Source organism: Mustela erminea, chromosome 14 (genome assembly GCF_009829155.1).
Source record: "Mustela erminea isolate mMusErm1 chromosome 14, mMusErm1.Pri, whole genome shotgun sequence".
Lineage (NCBI taxonomy): Eukaryota > Metazoa > Chordata > Mammalia > Carnivora > Mustelidae > Mustela > Mustela erminea.
In genome coordinates this window covers 60,271,922-60,283,097 of record NC_045627.1, presented here as the reverse complement: position 1 = coordinate 60,283,097, position 11,176 = coordinate 60,271,922, and positions in this window count along the sequence as shown.

The window sequence follows — 11,176 nt, the reverse complement described above, 5'->3', positions numbered from 1 at the left end:
GTTATTTTTAGGATGCTGCTGTCAACACAAAATGAACAAACCTTTTAGAATGTCTAAAAGAAAAAAAGAGAATTTTATTCAAGTTAGGACAGATGCCCAGGGAACACATTCTTCATAGGAAAGAAAGTGCTCTGGAGAATGAATAGTTTTTGCAGACTTAGGTTTTTTATTACAACTTAGTTTTTTGTTTCGTTTTGTTTTTTTGGTTTTTTTTTTTTTGAATTTGCAACTGGTTTTCTTTTCTTTTCTTTTTTCTTTAATTAACATATAATGTATTATTTGTTTCATGGGTACAGGTCTGTGATGCATCGGCCTAACCAACATACCCATCACTCATCACAACACATATCTGCCCCAATGTCCATCACCCAACTACCCCCTGCCCCCACCTCCCTCCCCTCCAGCAACCCTCAGTTTGTTTCCTATGATTAAGATCTCTTATGGTTTGTCTCCCTCTCTGGTTTCATTGTGTTTCATTTTTCCTCTCTTCCCCTATGATCCTCTGCCTTGTTTCTTAAATTCTACCGATCAGTGAGATCATATGATAATTGTCTTTCTCTGATTGACTTATTTTGCTTAGCATAATAAATATCCTCTAGTTCCATCTATGTCATTGTAAATGGCAAGATTTCAATTTCTGATGGCTAGATAATATTCCATTGTATAAAAATATACCACATTTTCTTTATCTTTATCTTTATCTTTATGGACATCTAGGCTCTTTCCATAGTTTGGCTATTGTGGACATTGCTGCTATAAACATTTGGGTGCACATGCCCCCTCAGATCACTACATTTGTATATTTAGGCTAAATACTCAGTAGTGCAATTGCTGGGTCGTAGGGTAGCTCTATTTTCAACTTTTTGAGGAACCTCCATGCTGTTTTCCAGAGTGGCTGCACGAGCTTACATTCCCATCAACAGTGTAGGAGGGTTCCCCTTTCTCCATATCCTCTCCAACATCTGTCATTTCCTGACTTGTTAATTTTAGCCATTCTGACTGGTGTGTGGTAGTACCTCTTTGTGGTTTTGATTTGTATTTTCCTGATGCCAAGTGATGTTGAGCACTTTTTCATGTGTCTGTTGGCCATTTGGATGCCTTCTTTGGAGATATGTCTGTTTGCATCTTCTGCCCATTTCTTGATTGGGTTATTTGTTCTTTGGGTATTGAGTTTGATCATTTCTTTATAGATTTTGGATACTAGCCCTTTATCTGATATGTCATTGGCAAATATCTTCTCCCATTCTGTCGGTTGTCTTTTGGTTTGTTGACTGCTTCCTCTGTTGTGCAAAAGCTTTTTATCTTGATGAAGTCCCAATATTTTATTTTTGCCTTTGTTTCCCTTGTCTTTGGAGATGTGTCTAGCAAGAGGTTGCTGTGGCTGAAGTGAAAGAGGTTGCTGCCTGTGTTCTCCTCAAGGATTTTGATGGATTCCTGTCTCACATTTAGGTCTTTCATCCATTTTGAGTTTATTTTTGTGTGTAGTGTAAGTAAATGGTCCAGTTTCATGCTCTGCTTGTGGCTGTCCAATATTCCCAAAACCATTTGTTGAAGACACTGTCTTCTTTCCATTGGATATTCTTTCTTGCTTTGTCAAATATTAGTTGTCCATAGAGCTGAGGGTTCATTTCTGGGCTCTCTATTCTGTTCCATTGGTCTATGTGTCTGTTTTTTTCATCAGTACCATACTGTCTTAATGACCATAGCTTTGTAATTGAGCTTGAAGTCCAGAATTGTGCAGCCAGCTTTGGTTTTCTTTTTCAAGAAATAGCCTGTGGCTATTTGGGGTCCTTTCTGGTTCCATACAAATTTTAGGATGATTTGTCCCAGTTTTTGAAAAAGATGATGGTATTTTGATAGGGATTACATTGAATGTGTAGATTGCTCTAGGTAGCATTGACACTTTAACAATATTTTTTCTTGCAGTCCATGAGCACAGAACGTTCTTCCATTTCTTTGTGTCTTCCTTGATTTCTTTTCATGAGTACTTTGTAGTTTTCTGAGTATAGATTCTTTGCCTCTTTGGTTAGGTTTATTCCTAGGTATCCTATGGTTTTGGGTGCAATTGTAAATGGGATAGACTCCTTAATTTCTCTTCTGTGTTGTTTTTCATATATAGAAATGCAACTGATTTCTGTGCATTGATTTTATATCCTATCACTTTACTGAATTCTTGTATGAACAACTTGTAAAAGCTCAAAAGATTACAGGTTAACATACACGTAGAAATCATGAGTTTTTAAAAGGAATGCAGAGGGTAGGAGTGTTGATCAATATCTTAAGGACAAGACAGTTTTCCTTTAGGCTATTCATTTACAAAGCAGGTATACAATGTATGCTTGGTGGGCCATTAAGTCAGGCTTTTGATTTAAACAAAATTTATGTGCATTCATATTGACTTAGAAAGAAATCTAAAATGGTTTCCCATATATATCAAGCCTTGGAGAGTTTTGCTGTCATCAGTGCTAGGAGAGATTCAATCAAAATAAAAATATGTCTACCAGGTGCCAGCTAATATCTTTTATTTCCTTAATTATGAGTGGGGGCAAGTTATTGTATTCCACAATTAGTTGTAAATAGCCATGAGAAAAGTAACAATAGATTCTAGATTTAAAATAGAAGGAAATCCCTGCATTTAAATGAATTATAAATATTGATATTGAGGGGCACCTGGGTGACTCAATCAGTCAAGTGTCTGACTCTTGATTTCAGCTCTGGTCATGATCTCAGTGTTGTGAGATCAACCCCGCATCAGGCTCCATGCTGGAATGGACCTCCAACCTCTGCCCCTCCCCCCTCTAAAAAACAAACAAATAAATAAAGATTGATATTGAATATAAGTATCGATTAGACCAATATACAGTGAAAGAGGAGGTAAAGAGATTTCATTCTCCCCACAACACATTTTGAGTCCTATGGCTGATTGACTAGTGAAAGTATCTTTCCACAAAGAAATGGGTATTAATTAAAATAATTATGATTATGAAGTACAAATTGCATACAGTGAATCAGAGGATATTTCTAAACAATTCCCAATAGGAGGTAGGTATCTTGAATCATCTCTAGACTGAATTCTGACTACAATTCTCAGATATGGAGAGGAAATTTCTACAAAGTAAATGTAAATGGAGACCTCATCTTTTGGAGGTTGTCTAAGCTCATTGATACGAGGGTTCCTCTTGGTTAAACAAGCCCCCTCTCCCCCTTTAAATAACTAAGAAAATTCGATGAACCAAAACTATCACTCAAATCTAAAGGTCAGGAAACACTGTGAGTACAAGTGTGATCACATTTCCAGATGCTGGAGCTCCTCCATGTTTTACCCAGACAAATCCCACCATTGGACTGCATTTGTTGGACTAAGCACTACAGGGAAAAAATTGACAGCCCCTCAACTTCTGAACCTGAACTGGGCCATAATTTACTGTGGAAGGGAATTGAAGGAATTTCATGTTCTTGGAAGCTTCCTGGATTATAAACTCTGAACTAGAGCTAACAGTGAGAGTGACCAAACAGACAAAATTTAAAAGGTCATGCTCCAGAGAGGTGGCCCCACCTTCTAACCCAGATAAAGGGTTATTATTCCTTATTCCTACATCTTACAGGGACCCATAAACCAGAAACCCAAAATGATGAATTTAGTGAAAATCACACAGACACTCTGTCCCTGAGGAGACAAGTGCTCAGGGATGGCACTGGACAACTCACAATGTTCCCCATCTGCTGCTGTGATTCACACAGTTCAGGCCCCAGAAGAAAAGCTCTGCTGTATCTCTTATGCTGTGTCCCTGAAGAAGAGAAGACCGTGTCCAAATGAAGACTTGAAGACTGAGGCACTGCTGATATCAGAGATGGGCCTTGTTTCAGAATGGGGGAGAATTTGAGTTGGAGAAATAAGTAGGAAAAAAAATTAAATCATCATATCTTTCTTCTCAAATAAAATGACTGCAATAGAGGTTTCGAATGGTGAAGTATTTTCTAATAGAGCAAAGTGTTCATTTTCTTGAACTCCTTATATCCACTACTCAAAATTTCACACAGTTTTTACAACAGTTACACGTGGCAACTGAGGAACAATTTGTGATATTAAACAATTACATCTTAAGTTTGTACACATGGCAGTCTGGATGTAACATATATGACACACAGCTTCTATTCTTCTCGTTGGCAGCTACAATTATGGAGTTTCATGTTTATAACAATATTTAACAAGACCTAATTAAGTTTTTTAAACTTGAGTTAAGATTTTCAGTTTCATTTAAATAAATATAAATTTTGAGATTCAGTATTATTTATGCTTTGCCTTGCCTTTAAATTTGGCAGGTAATTTTTACTATATTAGAAAAAAATAATTTATTGAAGACACTGAATTTCAAAGATTTTTACATTTACTTAAATTTTGTATTAAATATTTTTTGTGGCAGTGGTAAAAGTTAGCCTCAAATTTTTTTTATGTATTTCCCCTAGAGAGATAGGGGATCCATATACTCTCTGGGTGGACTTATAACTGCTTCAGCCAACAGAGTACAGTGCACTGTATGGCTTTTTCTTTCTTTTTTTTTTTTTAAGAAAAAAAATTTTTTTTGACAGAGAGATCACAAGTAGGCAGAGAGGCAGAGAGGAGGAAGCAGGCTCCCTGCTTAGCAGAGAGCCCGATGTGGGGCTCCATCCCAGGACCCCGGGACCATGACCCCAGCTGAAGGCAGAGGTTTTAATCCACTGAGCCACCCAGACACCCCTTTTTCTTTCCTTTTTTTTTTTTTTTTTAAGATTTACTTATTTATTTTAGAAAGAGAGAGGGAGTGCAGTGGGGAGGGGCAGAGGGTAAGAGAGAATCCTGAAGCAGATTCCCTGCTGAGTGCAGAGCCTTGCACGGGGCCAATCCCAGGACCCCAAGATCTCGACATGAGCCTAAATCAAGAGTCAGCCGCTTAACCAAATGAGCCACCCAGATGCCCCTTTTCTAACTATATTTAAAGTAATCATGTGGGGGAGCCTGGGTGGCTCAGATGGTTAAACCTCTGCCTTCAACTCAGGTCATGATCTCTGAGTCCTGGGATGGAACCCTGGGTCATGGGATGAACCCCACATGAGGCTTCCTGCGAAGTGGAGAGTCTGCCACTCCCCCTGCTTGTGCTCTGTCTCTCTCTCTCCAATGAATAAATAAAATCTTTAAAATTAAATAAATAAATAAATAAAGTGATCATGGTCTTTAAGAGTTCTAATTAGGGGGCACCTGGGTGGCTCAGTCAGTTAAGGCTCTGCCTTTGGCTCAGGTCATGATCTCAGGGTCTTGGGAAGGAGCCCAGCATCGGGCTCTCTGCTCAGCAGGGAGCCTGCTTTCCCCTCCCTTTCTCCGAGCCTCTCTCCCTACTTGTGATCTCTCTCTCTGTTTCAAATAAATAAATAAAACCTTTAGAAAAAAAGAGTTCTAATTAGTATGTAAGTTTAAGTAAATCACTAAAATATGTTGTGATATTTTTTTAAGATTTTATTTATTTATTTGACAGACAGAGATCACAGGTAGGCAGAGAGGCAGGCAGAGAGAGGAGGGCGAAGCAGGCTCTCTGATGAGCAGAGAGCCCGATGCTGGGCTCCATCCCAGGACCCTGAGATCATGATCTGAGCCAAAGCCAGAGGTTTAACCCATTGAGCTACCCAGGCACCCCTAAAATATGTTATGATTTAAATATCTGGCATTTTTTTAATTTTTATTTTTTTTGGAAGGCCGTGCTAATTTTATTAACCAATATAGTGCATAAAGTGTAAGTCTAGAATTTAAAAATCACAAACTTTTTTAGAAACCAGTAAGAAAATACAAATAACCTATATTAACCAGAACAGGAACACAATTCAATTATCTTAAACAATAAAGGGACTTTATTGGATCCCAAAACTTTGGTGTCTAGAAGCAAGTCGGGCTTAAGGTACAGCTGGATCTAGAGCCCCAAAAACGACAACAGAACTGAGTTCTCATTGCTTTCTGCCAGCCTCTGAGTTTCTCCTTAGACACAGCACATGGTACAAATTCAGGCTTACACAGTCCTTAGTTCGTGAGATCTCTGCAGAAGCTTCTCTCCAATAGTCCCCACAGAAGTTCTATTGAAAGCTCTGTTTAGCTTGCCTTGAATTACATGCCTGTTCTTTCACCACTGTGGCTAAGGAGCTGCAGGACTCAGGAAGGCCAGGCCTGGTCATACACTCATCACGAAGCCACGGGGAATGGATGCCTCACAATAAATAAGAATTCTCTTACCAGGGGCTAGGGAAAGAGATGCTGAACAAAAAACCAACATATATCCACACATAACCCAATAGAAAAGTTCTTGTAGGTAAAGGACACGAACAAGCAATCCTGATAAAACTATAGATGGCCAATAAACATAAAAATAGCTTCAACCTCACCATTAGTCAGGGAAATACAAAGTGATTCTTTTTTTATTTTTCTTTTTTGGGGAAATGAGCACTTTCCATACACTTGGGGAAAGTAGAAAGTTATGCAGACCTTTGGGAAAGCTAAGATGGGTCTATCAGAAAGCACATCCTTTGACCCAACAATCTACCTTATACAACTCCGTCCAAAGAAATCCACACACATGCCCACAAATACATTAAAAAGATATTTGCTTCAGGAATGTAATAGCAAGAGAAAAGATAAGGGGATAGTTAAATATTGGGTTTTTCATAGTACTGAATCCTATTTAAAAATAAAGCAAGCTGTGGAACAGTACATATATATGATCCTATTTATATAAAAACAGCATTTGTATGTGTATGTATGGAAATGTATGGAAAAAGACTAGGTAGATGTACATAAAACTGTGGGCGGCAGAATGTGACTAGAAGCATTGGAGAAAAGTGTCTCTCTTTGCTCTTACAGTTGTGTATCATTTAAGTTTTGTACAATGAGATGGTAGTCCTTTATAATTTCATAATTTAAAAAAGAAAAATAGGCAAACACAATTCACAATGGGAAGTGCAAATGACCAATAAGCATGAAATGGTGTTCCTCTTTACCAGTAGTCAAAGAAAAATAAAATACTTCTATCTGAGTGGCAAAATTATTGAACGATTCAGGGTTGGTGGGAGGGTAACAGGCCCTCTACTGATGGGGCTGTAATTTAGTATCATCTGTCTGGTGGTATTTCTTAAAATGTTAAATGTGCACATTCTGTCACTGAATAAATCTATTTCTAGCTATTTATACTATAGAAATACCCACATAGGGACGCCTGGGTGGCTCAGTTGGTTAAGCGGCTGCCTTCGGCTCAGGTCATGATCCCAGCATGTCTCTCTCTATAACAAATAAATAAAAAAATCTTTAAAAAAAAAAAAAAAGAAATACCCACATAGGCAGCAAAATATGTCTATAAGGATGTTAACTCTAGTTTATGTATAACAAAAAATTGGGAAGAACTTAATTAGCCATCCATAAGGGGTTGGTTAAATAAGCTCCAGTATATTCATGCAATGGAAGGGTGCCGTGGCCATAACCAGCAACGTCTATTTGCATCCAAGTAGAATGGGGAGGGAAGGCAAGTTTCAGCGTGGTGAAAATAGCTGGTGTCTTTAATAAAAATTATTTCTCCTACATATGAAGGAAGTTCAGAGGTAGAAGTTCTAGGCAGGGTTGAAGTTTCCATGGCTGTCAGAAATCCAAGTTTCTTCCATTTTGCTGCTTACCTCTGTTTAACATGTCTTCTCAGTGTTCGAAGAGGACATGTCGAGCTTCAGCCATCTCACTCAGAATTTAAGCAGCAGGATGGAGAAAGGAGGGAGAAAGAGGAATAGCCTTCATTTCTCAAAAGATTTTCCCCCAAGTCCCATCTGTTCTTTAATGTATATCTCATTGGTCAGAACTATAGGCATAGCCCCACCTAGCTACAAAGGAGGCTGAGAAACACCATCTGTTGGTTTTCTGATGCTCAGAAAAAAACGGACTCTGTGTGCCTAAGAGAGAAGGAAGAATGGATAGTGGTCAGCAAGTAGCAGCCTCTGCCTAGCGTAAAAGGCACAGAGTCAGACTGGAGAAAAGATGGGACTGTAGACAGTCTGCAGAGGATGAAATGAGGTCGAAAAGGAAAAAGAAAAGAGAAGAGAAGAAGTAGATACCCCTCTTATATTAAAAGCATCCTTTCGGGGCACCTGGGTGGCTCAGGGGGTTAAGCCTCTGCCTTCAGCTCAGGTCGTGATCCCAGGGTTCTGGAATCGAGCCCCGCATCGGGCTCTCTGCTCGGCGGGGAGCCTGCTTCCTCCTCTCTCTCTGCCTGCCTCTCTGCCTACTTGTGATCTCTGTCAAATAAATAAAATCTTTAAAAAAATCCTTTCTTCTGTCCAGTTTAATAAATATTTGCTTGCCCCGAGATCAAAAGAATATTCTCTCATGTTATCTTGTAGCAGCTTCATTGTTTTACCCACCTACAGTCCATGCGAAAGTAATGTTTGGGTATGTCTAGCTAGGAGGCAAGATACACTGTTGTCTGTATGAATATCCAGTTGGCCCAGCACAACTTCCTGACAGATCATCCTTCCCTCCCTGCATGGTAGTATCACATTTTTGTCATAGATCGAGTGACCACATATGTGTAGGTCTGTTTCTGGACTCCATTCTTTTCCACTGGTCTATCCTACAGTCAAAGCTGTTTCATTTTCTTCCAGTAATTATTTTATCTTAATAATAAGAGGTGATATATAGTAGGAACAGGCCCTCCAACTTTGTTCTTCTCCAAGATTCTCTTGGGTACTCCTGGTCTTTTGCAATTTCACATGACATTTGAAATCAGCTTGTCAATTTTTACCAAAAAATGCCAAGATTCTTATTAGGACTATAATGGATCTATACATCAGTTTGGAAAGAACTGACGTGTTGTCATTCATAAATCTACCTAGCCATTAATTGCATGTAGCTCTCCATTTATTTAGGCTTTACTTAATTCTTCTCAGAAATCATATACAGTTTGATATGCAGAGATCTTAGGTATGTAATATTTTATTATTATAAACTTTACCATCTAAAATTTTAGATGATATTTATAATACAGTTGAGTTTATGTATTGACCTTGTGTTTATCTTTCTCATTGCTCATATTCTTACATTTCTCAGCTTCCATGTGGGATCATTTTTCCCTTAACCTGCATAACTCCCTTTAGCAATTCTTTGTGTAGATTTGTTGGTGGTGATCTTCTTTCTCAATGTTTGCTTTCTAAACACATTTTTATCTTATCCTCATATCTGAAGAATATTTTGCTAGGTATAGAATTACAATGTGGCTTTTTCTAAGTCATTGCTCAACTTTTTATGACTTTCCTCATTACTGTTAAAAATTCAGGTTTCAATGGGGGGCCTGGGTGCCTCAGTTGGTTAAGTGACTGACTTCAGCTCAGGTCATGATCTTGAGGTAACTGGAATCAAGCCCGGCATCGAGCTACTGCTCAGTGGAGAGTCTTCTCCCTCTTGCTTCCTCCCTCTACCCCTCCCCCAGCTCATGCTCTCTCTCTCAAATAAATAAGTCTTTTATTTTAATATTTTAAGTAAAATCTTAAAAAGACAAAAACAGTCATGTTCAGGTCTTACTATTCTCTGTTGAAGGTAATAATGTCTTTACAACCTATATTTTTTGTAGATGTTCTCTTTTTCATTCTGCCTTGAGGGTGTTGAAGGAGGAATGCTGCATGTGCAGCTTCCCAAGGTGAGCTCGTATCAGTCTTCAAGATGTGAAGTCTCTCTCTTCCTCCCACACATAAAAGCCATTGCAGCTTTTCAGCAAAAGTACTGACATGGACTGCCCCTCCCCACTTTAGGAGCAAGTTCTTTTGCCACCCACTGCATGTGCAAGTGGGAGTAAGGTGGAGAGGCTGACTGTCTCTTCCTAGAACCGTTCTAATCAATAACTCACACATGGTCCAAGGGCCCTACTGATGCCAATAGTTGTTTTTTTTTCCTGTGTACCTAGAGCATCCCCAAGAACCACCTTGCATTTCTGCAGTAAGCCTCTGTTATGCAACTTTTGTCTGTCTACCTTCAATCCTATCCCATCTGCTTCCTGTTTTTCAAGGATTCTCATAAAGCCTGGTCCATGTGAGAACACCCCTTCATGTTTTTCAGTATTAACGTATGCACATGAGTTTGTGTGCCCATGTAAGGTTTTTGTAGTTTTTAGATTTGGGAAAGTGAGGAGGAGTTGGGCGAGGCTAGTGGCTAGAACTCGCTCTCAGTTAGCCATCCTGATTCAATCTCAGTTGATCTCTAATTACATACTGAACTCTTTAATACCAAACACAGCTTCTAGCATCATATGATCTAATTTAGAAATACCTGCTTCTGAAATGATGTCATATTAAGCTATTTCAATTTAAGACTTGTTTCTATGTTAAAAACTAATATTTGCAGGACATGTGTGAATAAATTCAATTCTCCCTCAACAAAATTATCTTTTAGATTTTAATATTAGATCCCAAGATAATTGAGAGTTCTGTATCACAGATTCCTACAAACATACAACAGCAACAACAGAAAGAGTATTTTTGCTCAACTATAACAAAAATGAGGGGGCAAGTAACTATTTTTAAAAATTTGTTAAGTGCTAAGTTCTTTACAGATTTTGCACTTAATGAATTTTTAAGAACAGTTACTTTCCCCCTCATTTTTGTTATAGTTGAGCAAAAATACTCTTTCTGTTGTTGCTGTTGTATGTTTGTAGGAATAATCCATCAAGAAATGGGCAGATATTTCTGCAAAGAAGACATCCAGATGGCCAACAGACACATGAAAAAGTGCTCAACATCACTCAGCATCAAGGAAATACAAATCAAAACCACAATGAGATACTACCTCACACCAGTCAGAATGGCTAAAATTAACAAGTCAGGAAATGACAGATGTTGGAGAGGATGCAGAGAAAGGGGAACCCTCCTACACTGTTGGTGGGGATGCAAGCTGGTGCAGCAACTGAAAAACAGCATGGAGGTTCCTCAAAAAGTTGAAAATAGAGCTACCCTACACCCCAGTATTGGCTAGGTTTTAGGTAAGTATACCAGATTTTAGACAACTCTTAACAGATCTCAATTTATATCTGTGAACAAGCAACTAAAATAATCCAGATGTCAGACCTGTGCAGACGGAGGAAAACACGGGGTCTAGCGGGAGCAAAATTTTGATCATCCAGAGTTGTAGTAC